The 10,154-nt window shown below is 46.5% G+C and overlaps 1 pseudogene; it reads right to left on the bottom strand.

Moving 5' to 3' along the window:
• Window positions 1-222: 222 nt before the first annotated feature.
• Window positions 223-4,380, bottom strand: LOC100763766 (annotated as a pseudogene).
• Window positions 4,381-10,154: the final 5,774 nt, after the last annotated feature.

The following is a 10,154-nucleotide window of genomic DNA, read 5'->3' as shown; positions in this document are numbered from 1 at the left end:
AAACTTCTGCTAGAAAAAGAAGAAGAAGCAATTTAAGATGACGGTCACACAGAGTTTTAAAATTAGGGTTATCGAAGAGCAATTCCTATACTGAAAAATTCAGGCATAGTTAATTGAGATGGCCATATATAGTTGGATGTATCCTCATCGCCTGCATGCACATGGAATATCTTACAGTCCCCCCCCCCACTTTTTTTTTTACATTTGAAATCTTTATTTCAAAACAGAAACTACAGTAACATTAATAGAAAGTATATATGGAAATATTCACAACCAGACCATTGACAATGGAAAGATTCTACCTGGCATTACTGCCGACTCACTGAGGAGCAGAAGAGGTAAGTTAGAGAGAGCAAAGGCCCTCGTCATAGTTTTGTGAGTTTGTATCCCAAGTCTCAATGGGAGTAATGAAAGGGTACTGAAACTGATTATCCCAAGTCTCAATGACCACAGGGAGTAATGAATGAGTACTGAAACTGAGTATTGAAATACTGTTATATGCAAGGGTTTGCCTAAAGGGTCTGGAATGTGTAAGCACCGAGAGGGATAGAGGGATCCAGTGACCGATGGAAAAGGAGGGAGGACCACCAGGGCAATCTCTGTTCATGAACCAAGTGGAGAACGAGGGGATGGGTTGCGGAGGGATCCGTGACCTATGGCAGGTGGGAATCCTGGCATTCCTCCCAACATACAACATTCTAGTCCCTTCAAAGAAATCTCCCCCTCTCCCCACAGCTGGATCGTCAGGAGCCCTGGCCTCCTACAGTTCCTATTCCTATGGTCCCTCCAGCTGGAGTGAGGCTGACCCTTCCATCCCCAACCTCAAGGAAGCATCCCTCTCCAACAAGGATGGGGAGCTGGATGAGTGGGGTCTAATCTGGGTACAAACCCCACCCAGAAGAAGCACTGCTGCTTATGTACACAGGGATGAGTTTCCATAGATTCTAGCAAAAAGAAAGCTATAGGAACAAAGGAAACAAGCTCTTGACACCTAGAGTAAGGTGCCAGTGCACATACACTCATATCCTCAGGTGTGGGCCACACTGCACAACTACTCACACTGTCCCTAATGTGTCTCCAGAGTCAAGGCCCCTCAGGCACTTAACACAGTATCATAGGAACATGGTAACATGGGTAGTCTGAGAGTGTAATAGACATAGAGGAGCATGCCATGACCGCAGAGCAACAAGGTACTCAAACAAGGTAATTCATAATCATTCAGGAAAAACCCTCTCCCAGAGCTGAGGTAACAAAGTCCATGAATTCCTTTAAATCAAAATAAAACAAAACCAACATGCAAAATCTCTTAAAAAACAAAACTGAAATAAGAAATGCCTATTGAGAGCTACTGCATGTAAGTTTCTCATTTGTATGGCTCTCTCACCAGTTGGGTAGTGGGGGTGACCAAAGGAAAAGAAAACAGGGGGTTCCTCAGGACAGGAATGAGGTGTTTGGCCCAGGGGAAGGAGAGAGGCATTCTGCAAGCCTTTCTCCTGTCTCTGGACACCATGCAAAATAAAAGGCCACCAACGTCCCTAACTACAAAGTCCATCTTTGTAACAAGCATAGATTTCAAATAACACTACATAAAAACTATAATCTTAAGAGGCTCACAGAAAGCTGTGGGCCTTTCCCTAGAGGAGCCCACTCTTCTGAGAAAGAACATGGAAGTGTTTGTCTAGAATGGAGGCAGCTCACCTGCCCACCAGCAATGTCTGTTCTCCGTTCATGTTGCACCATCACCCTTCCAGCACCAACCTTCTTTCCTCAAAAACCTCTCTTTAAACACCTCCCTCCGACCCAATTTCCTTACTCTTTCATTATTTGGTAAAATTACACTTAAAATAATAAATATTTATGCAAGAAAACATGAAGATAAAATAAATAAAAGTCAAGTTACTTCAGCTGTGCAGAGCTGTATTAAGTGAGGAGGACTCTCATTTAATCCCCAATGCCTCCCCCCAACACTAGGTGTGAAGGTCTGTTTGTTTCCTGGCAAGCAGAGGTTGGGGGCAGGGGCTGTACCCCACTCCTACTCCCTAGGTAAGGGGATCCTAGAACTAAAGGGGAACTGCAGCCACTACCCCCTGACATGAAGGTAGGTTCACTCAAGAAATATCCCCAAGAAATCAAACAGTTAACAAGCCATTGGTGATCCAGCTAACCCCAGCATTGGGTGCAGCCGAGTGTTCATGGAGTGTGTGGGGTGACAAAGGATCAAATAGCATCCAGAAGCAGTCCTGGTTCATCCTGATGAGGTCTCCCCAATTTGGGGGGGGGGTTGCTTTCCATGTTGGAGGGAGGTGAATGAGGTCTGCCTCAGGCATTGCCAGGGATCTCCTTGACAGGCTGTATGATGCTCATCTCCACCCCAGAGACTTTCCCAGCTTGTGCCTGCCCCTGGAAGGCCTGGGCAATGTCTTTGAAAGTCCTCCCTTTGGTTTCAGGGACTTTGAAGAAGGTGAAGATTAAGAAGACAATGAAGAAAGCAACAAAAATGATAAAAAACATAGGCTCCCAAGTAGTCTGCAGCCAAGGGGAAGAACATCCCTACCAAGAAGTTGGAGGTCCAGTTAGAACAGGCAGCCATTGACATGGCAGCTGGGTGGGGGGCCCTGGCTAAAGAGTTCAGCCACAATAAACCAGGGAATGGAGCCTGGTCCAATCTCAAAAAAGGCCACATAGGCCATGATAACCACAACACAGACAAAGCTCATGGCTTCACACTCATCCATCAGTAACAAAGAGATCATCATGAAGATGGAATGAATAGCCATGCTTCCCAGGCCTGTCATGTGTAGGGTTCGCCTCCCTGCCCTCTCCACCAGGAACAGAGAAACTACAGTGAAGATGGTATTAATCACACCCATTCCAATCATAGCATAGATTGGCTCCTGGATGTCTGTATTCTTGAAGATTCCTGTTGAATAATAGAACACAGCATTGATCCCAGAGAGCTGCTGAGACAGCTGGAGAATGATGGGGATGAGGAGTGACTGGTGGTAGTTAGATGATCTGAAGAGCTCCAGCATGGTGACCTGCTTCTCCTGTGCCATCCTGGCATGCTCATCTCATCTTTCATCTCCTGGGCCACATCCTGGGTGACCCACAATAGCTGGAGGATCTCCTTCATGTGGTCTTCCTCCTTTCTGTTAATGAGCAAGAGTCTTGGGCTTTCGGGGCAAAACAGAAGGGCTGTACTTTGTAGGATAGCTGGAATGATGGTCAAGCCCAACAGCCCAGGCCACAGCTCTTCAGAGCCCAGGATGAAGTCCAAACCAACGACCTGAGCCACCAGGATCCTGATGACGATGCCCAGTTGGTTTTGTGTGCCAAACGCACCCCACAGGGCAGTGGGAGACACCTCTCCAATGTACATGGGCACAAAGACTGTGCACATTCCACTGAAGATGCCAATAATCAAGGGACCCAGTAACAGCATTTCAACAGACTCGGCTATCTTGGCAAAGACAAGTGACGGCCAATAAGTTGGCTAGAAACATTGAATTATGCCTGCTGATGGGGGAAGTACTTCTGTGTATGTTTATCTTTTTCGTTGTTAAATAAAATACTGTTTGGCCAATGAGACAGCAAGTAGACAGGACTAGGAGTCAAAGAGAATTCTGGGAAATGTAGTAGAGAAGTGGTAATCCAGGCAGGAAGTGACATAGCAAGGAGACTCATATTTAAGCGAAGGAGAAACAGGAAGGGCTCTCTTTTCCCCTCCGCTCCTGCTCCAGCGGCACGATGTGATACACAGCAAGGAGGGGCGCCAATAAGGCATCTGATAAGGTAAGTCTTATAACATATATAGATTTATGATAGTTAAGACTGAGCTAGCAGATGAGAATCCTAGTCATTGGCCAAACAGCTTTGTACCTAATACAAGTTTCTGTATATTCATTTGGGCCCTAACTCGGGCAGGCGGCTGGCATAAAGTGTACACGTGGCGGTGAGGCGCGGCGGCTTTTGGCGGAAAGATTTATCTAACAGCCTGCCAAGGAGGTTGACAAAGAGTCCAACATAAAAAGACCCAATCATGCCACCAAGAGAGAAGATGGCCACATACAAGGACCAGAGGGTGGTCAGCAGGCATACTTGGTGGGTCTTCTGACTTATCTTCCAAAATGTAGCTGAGAAAGTCCCTTATGACTGTCTCAGGGGCATTGATGACTCCGGTGTTGTAGCCAGACTAGAAAGGCCCAATCGTGGCAACAGTAATGGCAAACACCAGAGATGGGATCACCTTCGCTGTCCCCATAGTCCTAACCTACTTCTCAAACCTTAATCTAGAGGTAGATTCCAGAAGATACCTCTCCCAGGCAGTGTCCTCGGCAGCAACTTCTCTCCGGGTCCTCAGCAGCACCCAGAGAGCTTGAGGACCATATCATAGCAAGGTTCACAGCCAGAAGTCCAGCCTAGCTATTTATAATCTCTGCAAGGGGTGGAGCCTGCATGCTCACCCCCCCCCCCATACCTCCCTCCAGCCTATGACCTCAGGAATTCGATGGCCTCTGTTATCTGATTATCTGATCTTCACAATTCCTCCCTCAGTCCCCTGGCCTTTGCAAGCAATCAATCCTCCCCCCTCCCAGCTTTTTACCACATCCGTTCTGTGGTTATTTTCTTTTTTAAAGCCCATCCAAATTCATTCCCCTTTTCAAGAGCCTAAAACCTTTTTGTTTCACAGGAAAAAAAGAATACTCTACAGTTCCCTCTTGAAGGCAGACTCTCTTATACCACCCAGCTCCCAGCAACCATCAATTGGGTATCTGTCCTCAGTGGTTTTGTCTTTTCTGAATGACATATTAAGACAACATTCAGGGACTAGAGAGATGGTTCCACAGTTAAGAATGTGCTGTTCTTATGGGGGACCCGAGACTTAGGCTCTATGTGGCATGGGTGGCTTACAATCACTTCTCTAACTCAGGAGTCTTACACCTTCTTCTGGCTTCTGATTGTACCTGCTTTCTCTCTCTCTCTCTCTCTCTCTCTCTCTCTCTCTCTCTCTCTCTCTGTCTCATAAAAACAAAATAAATCTTTTTAAAAAACCCACTATTGGGGGCTGGCTCAGTGGTTAAGCATGTATACTGCTCTTATTGAGGATTAGAGTTCAATTCTCAGTAACCACATCAGGTTGGTCACAACTGTCTCTAACCTGTTCATTCTTCTAATCTCCAAGGGCACCCATCCCATATGAGATACCCATACCCAACACATATCTTAAAAAACAAGGATAAACCTTTTTAAAAGTCTAGTAGCCTTTAGTATCTGACTTCTCTTACTTGGCATCCTGATTTGAAAATGTATCTGTAACATCGAGGGTGTGAAAAGCTTGTTCCCTTTTATTGTTGCACAACCTCCTGAGACATAAGCACCAGGTGTTCATTCATTCTCTTGCTGAACGACATGTGACTTGTTTCCAGTTTGGAGCTATGATAAATGCAGTTTATGAATTTACATACAACTCTTAATATGGGTATACGTTTTCATCGCTCTGAGGGTGAAATGACTAGATCATGTGGTATAAATTTTACTTTGTATGCATATATATGTGTGCATCTGAGTGTCTGTGTGTGCTCAGGTGTGTGTGTGTGTGTGTGTGTGTGTGTGTATAGGCCAGAGGTGAACCTCTGATGACTCTCAGGCTCCCATTTACCTTGTTTTTTGAGACAAGGGTCTCTCAGTAGGACTTGGAGACTTCACATGACTCAGGAGGGGCTTGAGAGACAGCCAAGGCCACTGATGGTCCAGGGGAAATGTGAACCTGGGTCTCTCTTTGTTTGCCACACACTCTCCCCAGGTTATTCTTTGGGGCTCCACAGTTTATTTCCCTATGCATATATGCAGATACGAATGTGGGGATGGTGGGAACCTTATCAGATTAATTCAGATTGCAGTAGTTATTTCAGACAAACCTTTTTAAAAATACCCTGGTGCATGAGAACCAGCTGCCAAAAGACCAAAGGGTCAGACAACTCCAGCATTGCACAAACCCAAGAATGGTTTACAGCAGCAAAGACAGGTGCGTCTCTGTACCCAAAGCACAAAGAGGTTTACATGCTAACCTTAATACCAGAGCCAACCAGAGGCACCCAGCCTTTCCTGAAGACCACTAACAGATACCCACCATATGCACCCTCAGCTGGGAAACACTGTGGTCATGATCTATGCAGAGGACTCTTAAGGGCTGCCTTCATAGGACTGATGATATGTTTGTGGTCACCTGCAGGCAGAGTGGTAGTGGTGACCATGATGACTTTATCTATGTCAAGCCGTATCCCTTCAGTAACATCAGACATGTATGTTTGGCAGGGCTGTGGGAGATCCAATGCCTGGTGAGTGATGAAGGAGGGGTGGGTGGGTGAATGAGACAACAAACCATGGATAATTCTTAGGTGAGATCCTGCCAACAGCCTGCTCTGATGGCTCCAGAGCCTCCTGTGAGTCCCCAGACGGAAACCAGTGTTCTCAGTACTGCATATTCTCCCTTCATAAAGTATATATAGAGGAGGAGGACAGAGGGGCAGCATGAGGTCTTGTGTGACTCTCCTCTCATGTGGTCAGAAGCCACCCCAGGTAGCACTCTAACGGGGTCCTGCTCCCATGAGCTATCCTTGCATGTTGGTTTGGAAAAGCTCAGACCTATGCACTGGGAGTCAGTAAAAGTCTCTTTCAGATGGTGACAGGGCCTGGGTGGGAGGAGGACGAGTACACTTCAGCTCTTGTCCTGGTTTAGGATATAGTTCGGTCCATTTAAAAGCCAATTCACCCCAGGAGACAGGGACAGAGTACTTGAGAGTCTTTTTTTTTTTTTTTTTTTTAGAAGTCAAATGCCTTGTGAAATCAGCCTGCTCCTATTTTAAAACCATCAAAATCAAAGTCTCTTTGTTCAGCTGTTTATTTGGTACAGGCAACTGCCATAGACTACAAATAAGCTGAAGCCAGAGCTTGGTTTGCTTGTGTTTGGCAAGTGGTTTTGAGGAGCCAGTCTCTGTTCTGTGGCTTTACCACCTCTGCCTTCACTTAAGTCTCCAAGGAGCTATCTCAAGCCCTCCACAGGCTTTGTGGGGGTGGTAGAACCCTTGCAGATTAAGCTGCCTCTGAGCAAACCTATTGCAATGTTCTTGCTAAGACACAACTCACCTTGTCAACTTATTTCTTCTATTTCTAACATATTCTCTTTCCATCAGGACTTTTCTGCTTGGAGACAGATATCATAACTTAGGATTCTACAAGCCCTCCCCACACCAAGTTCAAGATGTCCATGGTCTTAGGGTGTATTTTGAGCATTCATATTTGCACATGTGCAGTGTAATAGGAGGACAGAAGAGTTAAGGAATGAACCCCAGGCAGGCAGCAGGCAGCAGGCAGCAGGCAGTTTGGGATCCCAGCTGCTTTGGGGGGGTGGTGGTGGGGGCGGCTGATAACAGGACAGAGTCAGCAATTATCACTGGAAGGACTTTTTGTGATGGGGAATCTTTGAGGGGACTGGCTCAGATGGCATTTTCTTCTCACCCCTCAATTCCAGATTCTGCCTGTGGCTGCCCTGAGGGATGCAGTGCCTCACTGCGTGGGTGGAGGGTTGTTCCCGTAAGACTCAAGGGCAGAAAAAGACTAGGTTGCTACAAAGATCAACCTATGGCTGGCATGTGATGGAGAGAAAAGTTTACGAGGCCAGCAGTCAGTGTGGGATGCTCACATCAGTCTGCCCTCGGATGCCACGGAGTCCTTGAACCCATCACTTTCTGTCATTGTTGAGATAGCCAAGAACCCATTTCTTAATTTCAGGGAGATCCAAGGGCTCAAGGCTCAGGGTTCAGGATGGTGCATAATGGGAGGTGCCCTCTGTGTCACTGTCCCTGCCTGCCCTCACCCACTGTTCTTGCTTTCCTCCCCAGCAGGCTGGAGGGAAGTCAGGGCAGGGTTTAGCAGGAACTTGAAGCCAGGCCTGCTAGCTTTTCCATGCAGCACTGCCTCTGGCCAAGGAACTCACTCAACCAAGGAAACACAGCAGAAACCTCTGAGGATGCTGTTTGCTGATTGGCTTGCAATCAGGCTCATGCTCAACTTGCTCTCTTAGACAGTTCAGGAGCACCAGCCTAGGGGTGGGACCACCCACAGTGGGCAATCAATTCCTCAACTGTCAACTGTCAAGTTGACAGTTAAAGGACACTCCCTTTCTGTGGGTGAAAGGGGATTGGTTGCTCATAGCTCAACAAGGGAAAGAGTGCTTTATAGCCTGTTGATGACAGATGATCTTCCGGCACTCTGCCATTTGTTAAATGCCTGGGTTAATGACTTGCTGGAAAAACAGTTTTTTTAGGGGGTTGGGGTGCACATACTGGGAATTGAACCTCAGCATCTGTGCATGATAGGCAAATGCTTTCCCACTCAGCCAACTCCCCAGATAGTGATTTCTGTTTGGGATTTTGGTATCTTGACACAAGGTCAAGTACTTGTTCTCTCTCTCTCTCTCTCTCTCTCTCTCTCTCTCCCTCTCTCTCTCCCTCTCTCTCCCTCCCTCTCTCTCCCTCCCTTTCTCTCTCCCTCTCTCTCCCTCTCTCCCTTTTCATTTAGGAAGATGGAAGTGTTGCTCATCCACATGGATTGACTGGCTGCAAGGGTTACAGAGGTGACACTAATGCCATGCATCTTAGATTCTGAAGAATGTGCACATCACCATCTCCACAACACAGTATCCTTATGATTCCGTTTCTATTCCCATTACACATCCAATTTGTGGGTTTCCATAAAGACTCAAGAGTAGGTGAAAACTTGGATAAGAGGGACCATCATTACAAGCCACCCACTTAGGAGATGAATTTCCATTTTATCTTGTTGGGAACTTAAGACTTAATTTGGTCACAGGTCAATTATTGGATCAGAGTCTACCGTAGTTCATAAGTCATCTTAACTGAATGATGAGACCTGATTGGGTGGTTGGTTTAATTGTCAACTTGACACAGCCTAGAGTCACCTAGGAAGAGAGTCTCAGTGAAGTGAGGTATCGTCATCATTGGGTTGGCCTATGGACTTGTCTGTAGGGGATTCTCTCTCTCTCTCTCTCTCTCTCTCTCTCTCTCTCTCTCTCTGTGTGTGTGTGTGTATGCGTGTTGTAGATTTCTATTAATGTGTATTGGTGCTTTGTTTGTCTGTATGCAAGCACATCACATAAATGCAGTCCCTGAAGAGACCAGAAGGGGCATGGGATCCCTGGAAGTAGAGTTAACAGATGCTTGTGAGCTGCTAAATGGGTGCTGGGAACCAAATCCAGGTCCTCTGGAAGAGCAGTGAAGACTCTTAACCACTGAGCCATCTCTCTAACCCTATGGACAGGTTTAAGTCTGTGTGGAAAGACCCAGCTCCCTGAGGGTAGCACCATCCCCTTGGAGGAGGGTCCTGTATGCTGTAAGAGTGGAGAAGTGGAGCTGAGCATAAGCAAGCAAGTGAGCCTGCATACATAATTCCCTCTGTCTTTGACTGCATATAATGTGGCTAGCTGTTTGAAGTTCCTGCCCTGACCTTCCTATAATGATGGGCTGTAACCTGGAATTGAAATGAAATAAACTCCTTTCTCTCGTATTTTTTTGGGGGGAGTAGATTTCAGGATATTTTATCAGAGCAACAGAAATGAAACTAGAATATGGAGGCTCTGTCCAAATAGGGTTAGGCTTCAGCTTGTTTTCCGAGGTGGGGCCCTAAGATGAAACCGCTGACACTTGACTAATGAGGTAGGTGATGCCACCATGGTCCTGGAAGCTGTCAAACTGTCAGGCATAACTACTGCCATCACTAATTACAACACAACGCGGAAGCCTGTGCTGTCTCAGGCTGTATCATAAAAGACAGGAAGCTGTAAAGATATCATTGGTGATTGGGCTTCTGTTGAGGGGAGTAGCTTTCTCTGGGACCAGCTCTCCCTTGGCTTATACTCTAGAAAACTGAGCCCAGGGAACTATTGGGGAAAGAGGGGGAGTTGAAATTCCAGAGAAGCAAGGGTAAAGCCCAAAGGCAGTGGGGCAGGAAGAGAAGAAAAGGGAATAGAGACAGACATAGGTAGGTTACTGCAATCTAAGAACACTGCAGCTGGTTCCAGTCACATCTACTTGGAAGAATGTTTGGGAAAGCAAAGAATCCGTCAGCCTTCCCTT

Source organism: Cricetulus griseus, chromosome 7 (assembly GCF_003668045.3).
Source record: "Cricetulus griseus strain 17A/GY chromosome 7, alternate assembly CriGri-PICRH-1.0, whole genome shotgun sequence".
Lineage (NCBI taxonomy): Eukaryota > Metazoa > Chordata > Mammalia > Rodentia > Cricetidae > Cricetulus > Cricetulus griseus.
The sequence above is the reverse complement of the archived record's forward strand: the minus strand, read 5'-3'. Positions and strand labels throughout refer to the sequence as shown.